This window comes from Pogona vitticeps, chromosome 1 (assembly GCF_051106095.1).
Source record: "Pogona vitticeps strain Pit_001003342236 chromosome 1, PviZW2.1, whole genome shotgun sequence".
Taxonomy (NCBI): domain Eukaryota; kingdom Metazoa; phylum Chordata; class Lepidosauria; order Squamata; family Agamidae; genus Pogona; species Pogona vitticeps.
In genome coordinates, this window is record NC_135783.1 from 234,880,603 (window position 1) to 234,892,531 (window position 11,929).

General features: G+C 41.2%; 1 protein-coding gene across 1 annotated transcript in view; it reads right to left on the reverse strand.

Annotated features, from left to right (window-relative positions):
- GLI2 (GLI family zinc finger 2) overlaps positions 1-11,929 on the reverse strand; it is a 284,491-nt gene that overhangs the window by 230,216 nt on the left and 42,346 nt on the right. The gene's annotated exons all lie outside the window — the stretch shown is intronic.

Consider the following 11,929-nt stretch of genomic DNA (forward strand, 5'->3'; position numbering starts at 1 on the left):
GCAACTTTAAAATTCCTCTTCTAAGGCTCAATCTGTGTCTTCATCTTTCCCTGCGGTGTTATGCCAACTACTTTCTCAAAATCAAAGCAAAACTAACCCAGTACCCAAAAACAGAATGGGACTTCCCCACTTATTGCTCTTAGCAACCTCTTAACATGTGCCTCAATAATATCACTGTCTTACCAGCAAAGTGCATGTGGGACCCCATAAATATCTGCTTTGTTGAGGTGTCATACACTCTTGTGGACCATATGTCCACTGCCACCACTCTCCCCCATCCTGCTGTTGCTTCCAATACAATTATACCGGGGATAAGGTATACTGAAATGATTATCAACACTCTCCTGCTTCTTCAGCCCAATTGACAAATTCTTTTTTTTTATTTAAATCAATTTTTTATTAATTAATAACACAGACATACAAAACAAACACAAAACACAAAACACATAATCGGGGAGAATATTTTCCATATACAGGTATCCATCTAACATACAATACTGACTGCATGTACCATATTCCCCTACTTAACATCTTTAGGCCAAATCCATTTGATATATAATTCTGACTACATAACCTCCAATAATTAACATACATAAATTGTCAATATATAAACTTAATCCTGTATTGATCTTATATTCAAGCCACTCTTAATTGCATAAACCAACTATAGTTCATGAATTACTTAATATCCTCATGTTTCTGGCTTATCATCAGTACCTTCTAAACAATTGTGGTCAGTATATGTAATCTAGTTTAGGCATTACCTGTACTTATCAACCATTTAAGACATTCAGCAAGTACCTTTCCCATTTTCATTATATTTCTTTGCCCCACGTGTGAACCAGCCCAACTGACAAATTCTGATAGGCTCCCAAAGAAGTATAGCTGCTCACTATATGGCAAGGGAGGTACATAACAATTGACGGAGACCTGGAAAAGGCCAGCGAAACCACAGCTCCTTCATCAGTAAATTCAAAAATATACCATCACAATCTTCAGGCTGCACTGTGCTCCTGAGACCCAACTGGATGTAGCACCGCAGCCCAACCAGAATTGTGATGAGTATTCTAAAAACTGTATCTCCCAGAATCCCCCAGCCAGAAAAAGTCTTGTATTACTTTAAGACTAACTGGTCTTATTTGGAATATGCTTTTATAGACTGTAGCTAAATTCTTCTGATCCTCACCCTTGGTTATGCCAAGTATAACTTGTTACTTCTAAAGAACCAGCAACCAAGTAGCATATATGAAATTGAAGGGGAAGATTTTAGCCCGGTGGGATGGAGGAATGGGGCATATTGTTCCTTTTAGGAGCTTCATGTGATTCTTTCTTTGGAGGAGATGAGAGGTTGGCTTCAGTGGGGAGGTGCTTTCTCGGCAGTGGAATAGGAAAAACAAAGCCTTATTTGTCCTTTCCAGAGCAGACCTTATCGTAAAAGATTCTTCCTCTGCAAAATTCTTTCATGCTGAAGAATTGTCAGAGCAGAGATGGTCAAGGTGCTGGTGTGCTCTTCAGCACTCGGGGCAAGATGCCATGGAAAGATACAGGGCTGCCTTGCTTCAAGAACCAGCTGAGGTCAGAAACAATATATCCAAGGCATCTGAAGCACCACATGTGAAAAACGCTTTCAGCGTTATGGAACTCCCAGCATTCTGAAGCCTATAGGAAGCCAAACTGGGGGGGGGGGGGGGGCATTTTCCAGAGGCTATCGATTTTGTTGTTGTTTCTTAGGAAGGTGACAACTTCTTGCTAAATTTCTCGTTCTTGGTTGTGACAGGATTCTCAATACATTGAAGCAACCTTCAGAGAACTGCTACCGCTCCCCAAGGTAAATGACACACATCTCTCTCCCTCTCTTACATACACAGAGAAGATAATCCTGGCACTTATTTACAAAACATAGCAAAATGTGTCGCAACGATGGTCACGTGCTCCAGTTTCTCAAACCTAAGGGACTTGACTGGAGCATCAGGAAGCCAGAGAGATGCCTTTTTCTATTTACTGCATCGTGTTCGTCCTTAACTTTTCAGCTTTCTGTGGGAAAAGGCAGCCCTGTGTGTCAAAAGTGAGGCAGGAAGTCACCAATTCACGAAGTGGTGAATATGCTCTGCCTGTAGCCCACAGTGGTTGAGGGTTCTTTTTTTCTTGAAACCACAGTCTTCTTAGGCTCTCCATGATTCAGGGGTTAAAGTGGGTGAATAAGAGCCACTCTGTGTTACTATTTAAGGGAGCAGACTGGTTGGAATGAATGGGAAGCAAAGTCTTGGGTGTTGATTCATATATTTATCTGGTTAATATAATCTGTGCTTTTAAGTGAACTTTTACCATCAAGCTATACAAGCTGAACTCCAAAACTCTGTATCATTATTACCAAACATGCCATTAAGCTCCGTGTTATTAAGATGCAACAACTAACATCCATATCTTATTGCTTGGCATAAGTCTCCAGAAGCCTCTTTGGCAAAACTGTCTAGAGGCTTGGCAGCATTCGTTATTTAATATGAATCTTCTCTCCCCCAAAATATTTGAAGGCAAGAGAATGGCCTTCAAATCCTTGCGAGTGGATGCACATGTTGAATTCTATCTGTTTATCCAAGTATTTATTTGGACAACTGTATCTTACTGACATTCCTACCAAAAATTATCCAGCTGCAGAATAAGTTAAATAAGAATATCACAATGACCGAAAAATTTATTATATTCAATAAAAACATGCAATGATTTTTTTAAAAAAAAACATGTGCTGATTGGCTCAAGCTCCACAAAGACAGGAAACTGGGGGGGGGGGGGGGGGGGAGAGAGACAGAAACCTTAACAAACATGGCCTGTGATCAGTAATGATGCCGAGCAGTGTGACAAATTACACTTGTTTTCTGCTTGCCCTTCATGCTCCCTGAGTTTGTATTGGCCTTTTAGCCCCAAATCTGTATGTGCAAATATCTCTCTGGCCAAACCAAGTTGGTTCAGCTTTCAGTTCCATGTTAACAACCTTCTTTGTGTACTTCTGTACACAGATTTTTGATCTGTACAAACAGAGTATTCAAATCTCACAGTGAAACTGAGGTTGTGTAAGATAAAACTTTGGAAAGTTTATGCTTTGTTGCTTTGAATTTGTTTTTGATATTGATTTTGTTTGCCATTTTAGTGCGGCATTCATTTGATTCTTTTAAAATATTTGTACATATATACTGTTTTTACCTTTTAAATATTGTCTTTTAGTGATGTAAGCCACCTTGGGTCCTTTTAAAGGCGAACGGTGGGGTAAAACTAGTTTAAATAGATAAATAATAAACTAATTAATTTAAAAAGCAGTTGCAAAAGGTCATGAAAACTTAAATTACTTCTAAACAACTGCTTAGACCTTCACCAAACCAAAAAAAAAAAAAATGGTTTTCTCAACAAGCCTGAATAAAGTGCACTACCAACATACAAAAGAACATATAAAATTCCTGTTTTGAAATTGAAGCGTTCCTATTTTCAGCCCTTTTTTAATCGCTTCATCTGTGCAGTTATTATCAGATTAGTTTAACACTTGTTGTTTCATCAAATCGATCACTCACAACATTTCAAATTACTAGCTCAACATGGGACATTTTTGAGAACAACAAAACGTTGAGACTTATGCCAGCAGAACCTTTGTGTGCATATATGGCTTAAGCAGAACAGCACTCTTGCGCCCTTTTAATTAAAACAGATTAGCAGCCAATCATATACTTAAACCACTGTTTCTGCCAGATTGCACTATGTAGTTTGTATTCTTCTGATTTGTCCTTGCAAGCTAGGCGCAGTTTACAATCCACAGTCACAGCCTAGTGCTGTGTTCAGAAGCAGTGAGAAAACTAGCCTATTGTGAAATGTATGGTGCACTAAAAGGAAAGTAGAGATGGAACCAGGTAGACTTTGCTTGGAATTGTGTTCTTTCGTTTCAGTGGCACAACAGAAAAGACTCTGATGCTTACATCTGAGCAGGGACTGAGCAGTGCCACTACTCAGCTGGAGTTGTATGGAATAATTGATTTCTGAAGTTATGCTTGTTCTGTGGTTGGAGATCTAAAGGTGAAACCCATCACTTTTAATTGAGCTGAGAAACGAACTGTGGCCAGCAAAGGTGACTGAGTGTCAGACTAATGGCACTACGCCCCAATGAATGCCCGTGCAACTGTGTTTTTTAAATAATGGAGGGTTATGAACTGTTTTCGAAGGCAGCCCCATGCAGACTACAATCTAGTACAGTAATCTAATCCTGAGGCTACATGGCATTAATGACTGAAGCTAGATCAGATATTTCTAGGCAAGGATACTGATGAACTCTCCATGGTGAGAGTTCATGGCAGGTGTGCTAGTCAAAATTTGCAAAAGGAACGTCTAGTCTCCACTGCCACCTGAATAGCCAGGAAGCTCTCCTTGGAACACTTCCAGGAGCACTTCCAAGAAATGCATAGTGGAAATTCCTGTCTCAGGTATTGTCCTTATTCGTAGTAATGTGCTGCAAGATTTGCTTTCATCTTGAAACCTGAGCTATTTTCATTATAGAAGATCAGTTGACATGAATAGAAAGATGCAAGTTGTAAGGGGCAAATTTGCTAAGGGCAAAGAATTAAGTCAACACCTTTTAGTTTTCCAACATAACTAACGTGTTTTCTTAAACCAAAATGTCACTACTCTGTGATTTTTGCTGTTATTCTGTGTGTGTGTGGGTGGGTGGGTGCGTGCGTGCGTGCATGCGTGCGTGTGTGTCTGTCAAAGTGAGAGAGGGGGGAAAAGAATAGCAATCCTATTCATTTCATTCTGAACGGGCCTGAGATTTAAGACTGAGAAACGCTGTCAGATTGCCATGCACCTGTTTCTCATTAACTCCAGGATGCAGAAAATCAAGCTCGGTTTCCAGTATGAAAAAATGAGATGCACTCCTTCTTCTACCAAATAGCAAACTGTGCTTTCTTTCTTTTTCTTTTTTTAAAGCTTGCTTATTTTCTTAAAAACAGTAACAGATGTCATCTAGCTCAATGTCCCATCTCCTCATAGGGCTATATTATAGGATGCGAAAGAAATGTCCCAAGATACTACATTTATGGATGTACTCCTCCCACCTCACCCAGGACTCCTTTGCTGACATGCCCCTCAAGAGAGATGAAGCAATCAGAAATGGCAAAAAGGCCATAACAGATGAATGGGGAAAGGACCATCAGGAGGGAAGCTTGGACAAGCTCATGGCCCACCACGGCAATGAAATATTAGCTTATGTTTAATAGTAACCAGACCTTGGTAACTTCCCACAGTGGGGGACCATCTTTCCCCCATCACCCACTGGAGGCCCTCACCGTTCCCTTCACAGAAAATTAGCAGTCCGCACCGCTGGAAACCAGGGATTGACACAGAGTTTCCCATTCTTGCTGCAGTTTCTGCTGACATTCAGTTGCAATGAAGGCATTTTTGTATGATGCAGAGTCTTCAAGCTGTTTTTTTTCTCCTTCCAGAAAGAAAAAAGCAAATTTCCCCCAGTAGCATACGTCTATCAGTGGCAGTGACAAATGGGATCAGTGAGGCTAAAAAAAACACCCTAATACAAATACTGATATTAATAGTAGTAGTAGTAGTAATTTCAAAAATGGCTGGAGGGCATATGTAAACCATAAGTCTTGTGTCATCCACTCTGAGATAATCTCTCTCTGCATGTGTATGTGTCACCAAGTCAGAATTTACAGTGATGCTAATCAGGCTTTCCAGGTAAGTGAGAGATTTAAGGAGTGCTTTACCAGTCCTTCCCCTGCCCAAGTGGGGACTTAAATGTAGATCTTCTAAAGTCCTAGTCCATCATTCTATCTACTATATCAACAGTTCCCAATCTTGGGTCCCCATATGTTCTTGGACTAAAACTCCCGGAAGACTTCACTACCAGGTGTGCTGGCGAGGATTTCAGTCCAAGAACATCTGGGGATCCAAGGTTGGGAACCACTGCGGTAACTACACTCTTGTGTGACTAGGTAATCATTTTCAGACACAGCCTTGAGATAAAAATGGAGAATGAATGAATGAATGAATGAATGAATGAATGAATGAATGAATGAATGAATGAATGAATGAATGAATGAATGAGGCACAGAGTTTAATAACTCTGAAGTTCCCAGTGCCTTGTATTTTCTGCACCTTACTGAAAACATATATACACAGGAAGAAAAGAAGAGCAAAAGTTCTGCCGCTTCTGAGGTCATTGTAGTTCTATTGAAATACCTAGCTAGAGAGCAATCTAACAATGTTTTCAGGATGTCCAGTCCTGGGACTGATCTCATATCTGAAGTTCATACAGAATTGGGATGGCATGTCTTATCATTCATGTCATTCATCAGTAGTTATATCAGTGTATGTCATTTGTGTCTTACCTAATATCCCAAACTGGTTTATTTAACAAATGAGAGAGTATTGATTAGCCTCTACTTTCCCTGCTCAGCCAGGGAAACTCACTGGCGAGTAGGACCACTTATACATCACCAAAATGGGGGACATGCACCACCAAAATGAAGGATAGCTCTTCAAATGGAAAACCACCATTCCTAGAGGAGAACATGTGGCTGATTTTATTAATTAGTTATTAATGTGTTGGTTCTTAAACTTGCTTTCTTTGTACGGGAATGCTGACATTTATCTCAAAAGCATTTCTGCTTCAAACCTGCTCTCTTTGCCATATAGGATACAGAAAATTGCTGCTACCATAGGATTTTAACATAGATATGCCTGTATAGGAAACTGCCTTATACTGAGCTTTGGTCCGTCTAGTATTGTCAGCTCTCACTGGCAACAATACTCTACAGTTTCAGGTAGAATTCTTTCCTAGTCCCACCTGAAGATCTTTGGTACTCCTTGGTGGCCTCTCCTCTAAGTACCAACCAGGCTGAACACTGTTTAGATGTGATCTGATTGTGTGTGTCCATAGTGGTTTTCATATACTGTAAACCAGGCCATTTGCTTCCCACTGAAGAGCAGCCAACATCTCAGCTTTTTGGAAAGCAACACATGATGCTCAGGCATGCTCTGTTCTTGCTGTAGAGAACAAAGAAGTTGACCAGGAGGAGGGGGAAATAATCCAATATGGGACAGCTAAATTAGTGTGTTATCTACAGAACTTTAAGTCTGACGATAAGAACTATAAGGTAATGGCATTCTGTGTCTGGTCGCGATGGCCAACGTGACCACGAAAAACTGTCTTCGGACAAAACGCTGGCTCTATGGCTTGGAAATGGGGGATGAGCACTGCCCCCTAGAGTCAGACACAACTGGGCTAAATGTCAAGGGGAACCTTTATGTTTACCTATAAGTCTGACAGTAATGATTATTACAGTAATAATGGCAGAAGAAAAATGTAGTGTAACAGAAACATTGCATGGTAATGTAACTGAAGAAGAGGAAAGCTGACAGGATGGAAAGCTAGCAATGACTCTTACTTGGATGAAAGTTTTAACAGGAAGCAAATGGGCAAGATGTACCATTAGCAAGATGTTCCATGAATTGCCTGTCAGACTGGATACAGGAGGGGGAAACTGCAGCGTATTTCTTTTCTCAGGATGCATACTTTCCAGCTGAATGTTCAAGAACCAAGGTGACTGCCCCTCCCCCATATAATACTTCCATATAAAAGAAAAACCCTGAGGCCAATCTCGGCCAGATATTTTCCCATATTACACAGTGTGTCTCATATTGATCCCAGTATGTAACTAGATATGTTCACTTACTTGCTGTTCTCCTCCAAGGATAGGAGGTCCATCAGAATTTCCAGTTGTGTCCTTAACTCTTAAATAAGTGCAGTGTAGCTTTTTTTAAAATCCAGAATAACAGTCCTAGAGGGCATTCCCCCACCTCCCAACTTAAAGCAAAGTTAACTAGAAGCCATTTGGCATTTGATCCTAATTCATTAAAATCATATTGCAAAATAGTCATTTTCTCTCTCACTGAAGCCTTGTTTTAGCTCATGCCAGTCAAATGTAAAATATCCAAGAAGTCTCTTTGGCATATAAGACTTTTCATTTTGCACACTACAGGTGATGATTAGACCTGGAGACAGATATCAAATCCTTTGCAGTTACCCGGGGTGGAAATTGGAAGCAATATTTAAGACATTCACCAAGTTTTATTTCAAAAGGGAGGCATTGTGTGAGATAATAGTATTTCAGCTTGTATATATGTGTCATGGGTAACTTTTTTTTCCTCATTACTTGTGATGGGCATTTTTATTGGAAGTTTTTGGAGTTTTGCTTAAGGTGTTTTGGGGTTTTTTTGCAACAAAACTAATGAATAATACAATGGGGTACGTCAAAAAAAATCAATGGCAACAAATAACGGTTGAAAGACTGTTGTGTTGCTTAGTGTAGTAAGTTGCAACTAGAACAAATCTACTGAATCAGTTAGGAATTGTGAGTCAACTCCTCCATAACTTCCATTGATCCAATGGGCCTTTCCCACTGCTACTCACTATACCATGCAACAAGATTTCAGCCATTATGTCTGTGTGTTTACCTTAAGCTCTGGGCAGGTACAGGTCTACTTCTACCCCATGCCACTTGGGCTCTGAGTAGCCCAGACTACTGGGACAGTAAGTGCCATATATCCACTCAGGTAAAACCAGCTTATTTTAGACACTGTTCTTGGGTGGTTGTGCTGATTGAGATGGCCATGTACATCATGTCAGTTGTGAAGTGCACAATCAGTACTATTTCTTTTCTCCCTTCTGCCCTTGCAACTGCTTCTCCATTTCTCACCTATTGCAGAAAATAATTTCTAAAAGAAAGGGAGATAGGGAGTGAGTGAGGAGGTTGGTTAGTTGGTTGGTTTCCCACCTGTGGGGAAAAGGACGACTGCTGAGTGCACAGAGTTTTACATTTTAAACTCACTGAAATAATACTACCATCATGACCACAGGTATAAAATGGAATTTATTCTGCTAGACCTACTTATTTGGGAATAAGCATCACTGTAGAATGCAAATGCACAGTATATTTGAAAAGTAAAAATACTAAAATAAGCATCTCTCACCAGGTCCATGCCTAGCCAGCTGTACCCTATGAAATGATTTTTCAAAAATAAAGAGAAAGGAAGATGTCTAGGGTACCAGCAACAGCCCTGACAGCCTTAACATGCCTATCTTGGTGATGGTGAGCTGGTTTCCTACTGCCCCTCCCCTATCTGTCATCCATTCAGTGGTCTGAGTCCCTTGAGTAGACTTGGGGCTCTCAAACCATGACTCAAAGGCCAAATCCTAACTACACTATTTCATATTTAATATAATAGCAGTAGTAGTATGTAATATTCTGGTTGCAGTGGTCAATTCCTAAGAGACAAGCCTCAAGGCTTAAACCTAATCATGTCACCCTAACTTGACGTTTTGGGCTAGCAATGATAACTTGGTGGTTCAAGGACAGAGATGGGGATATTCATATTTGTATACAAATACGAATACCCCCACATAACGAGGGTCCGCTGTTGCCGCGAGCTCCATGCTCTGTTCCTATCACTCTGGAGCTTGCAGTCTGCAAGCCACTCTTCAACCTTGCAAAGAGGCTCATCCTCCCGCCTACTCCCAGGAGTGGCTTGCAGATTGTGAGCTATGTGGCAATAGGAAGGGAGCACGGAGCTCCTAGCAACAGCAGAAGGTGGGTGGACGGTCTGGCTCCAGGGGACTGGACCCACATTATGCCCTCCTGTGCGGGGGTATTCGTATCTCTGTTCAAGGATCATGCTTCTTTATTATTACAACTTCACTGCTACTGTCTGAGCCTCCAGACTGAAAGGGCAGGGGGAGGAGCACATTTTCAAGTTAGTTCTGAAGCCCAACAAATTCTATGTGTTCTGTGAGATCTACATTTGATGCTGTCTAGGTCCACCCTGAGCTTCAATTCCTCACCAGGTCCTTTGAATGGCCAATGGTAACAGTTGCAGGGTTTAAAATATTGTAGTCTGGGACATTTGGAAGTCTACAGGTTTACATTCCAACTGCTGATGTACAAAGTGTGCCTGCAGTTTTAACCAGGACAGTTGAACTGTCTGTTGAAGCACAAGTAATTAATTAACAATATTGTGACATTTGGGAAAACCAACGTGTTAAGTCTAAGTGTCTTTTATCATATTTACTATGCCATACATTTCTGCAGATGAAAGCTCACTCAACCAGGTCTGATTGCCAAGTGGACTGGCAATCAGAAAGACATTAATGCTTACAGAATATGATTGTGTCAACCATGACCAAATATCTGAATTCCTTTTTAACTAGTCAAAGCTATTCTTTCACAACTGAGGTCCTCTTCAAATTAATCCCAGTTAAGTGTTGTTTACCTTATATAAGGGGCACAGGATAGGATGATTAAGTCAAAGTGTCATTTTTGGAAGAAAATTAATTAGCATGGGTTGAAGTTGTCTTGTATTTGTTTAAGCTGTGTACATTTCAATTAAAATTAAATTGAAACAGATTCAGCCAGAGCAAGCTAAAGCCGAAGAACTCAAGACATTGCTTGGCTTGATTTCCATGGATAACTGAAAAGAAGAACAAAGCAAGAGACAGAGAAGGGGAAACAGAAAGGCAGGTGCTAAAAATGTACCGACTCAGTTCATCTGGGTAGCAGCTTCTGAACTCATTCAGGTCTTTGTGAGTTCTGTGTTCACCCAAAAAAAGAGGGCTAATCAGACACAAGCAGAAAAAGTAGCCCTGTTTCCACCTCCAGTTGCGATGATGTAACCCAGGCCTCATAACTTCACAACTGATGATGCTGAAACCAGATACAATCAGGATGTGGCCCTCCAAATGTTGTAGGACAGAATCTTGCATCAGTCCTAGCCAGCATAACCAGCATGGGAGCACGGAGTGCAGGAATATCTGGAAGCCCCCAACTTTGCCTGCTTTTTTGATAAGCTGCCCCAATTCAGTAGCTAAAACAAAAACAAAAACATTTTAGGTCCCAGCGCCAAGAAAAGAAATGCTGAGCAAAGTGGTTGCAACCGCCACCAACTGTATTCTCCCTAGTGCCTCTGAGCCCCAGCTCTAATGTTCAACACATCACAATCCAGACACATTATGGAGAAATGAAGGTGAGGATGTTGCTTGCTGTAGTTCCCTTGCCTTATGCTTGATGCTCGTCTTCTCAGTGCTCAGCTGAGGGAGTGCTGGGCCACTGGAAATGTGCTGCTGACACCACCTTGCAGCTGCCTGCCATTGCTCACCCCCCAAAACATCTGTCCCTGCTGTTACGTACCTTTCCATAAGCTTGCTGGGGGGGGGGGTATACCAAGATAGTGCTGGGGAGGGAGGAATAGGGCCCAACAAACCCAACTGTCGAGCAGCTGTCCCAAAATATGACTGATAGACTGTGTTTACAGTTTCATGAGATGAAGCGGTGTGCAGAACTAATTAACCCACCAGCCACCCTTATCTCAGCTGTACAGGCCAAACTTTCTTTTGTACCCTTAAGAATGCAACAGAAGCCTTTCAGGTTTCCTTTACCCACAGTCATCTTCCTCTTGAATGTGGAGGCAGGAGTGGGGTGAGGGAAGCTTCTGAAACCTCAAGGTACAATCCTTTGCATGTCTACTCAGAAACAAGCCCCGTGGAGTTCACAGAGGCTTACCTCAAGTGAAGTGTTTATGTAGGATCTCACCTCACAATGAATGCTGCCTGTTAACAATAAAACCAGACTTTACCAGACAGAAGGAAGCCACGGTGCATGATTTTTGCTATTCCATAACTGGTAAGTTGGAAGACAACACTTCCTACTGTGCCCTGCAATCTTATGGGTTTTATAGAGATTTAAATAAGAATCGCGAGACTTCCTAGCATCTTAAGAACAACAATCTGGGCCTTTTCTTCTCATTCAACTGTTGAATGCAAATGTTGAAAGTACAGACGGGCACAAATTGTGCACAGTGTTCCATGGCACCACACACTTCCCTC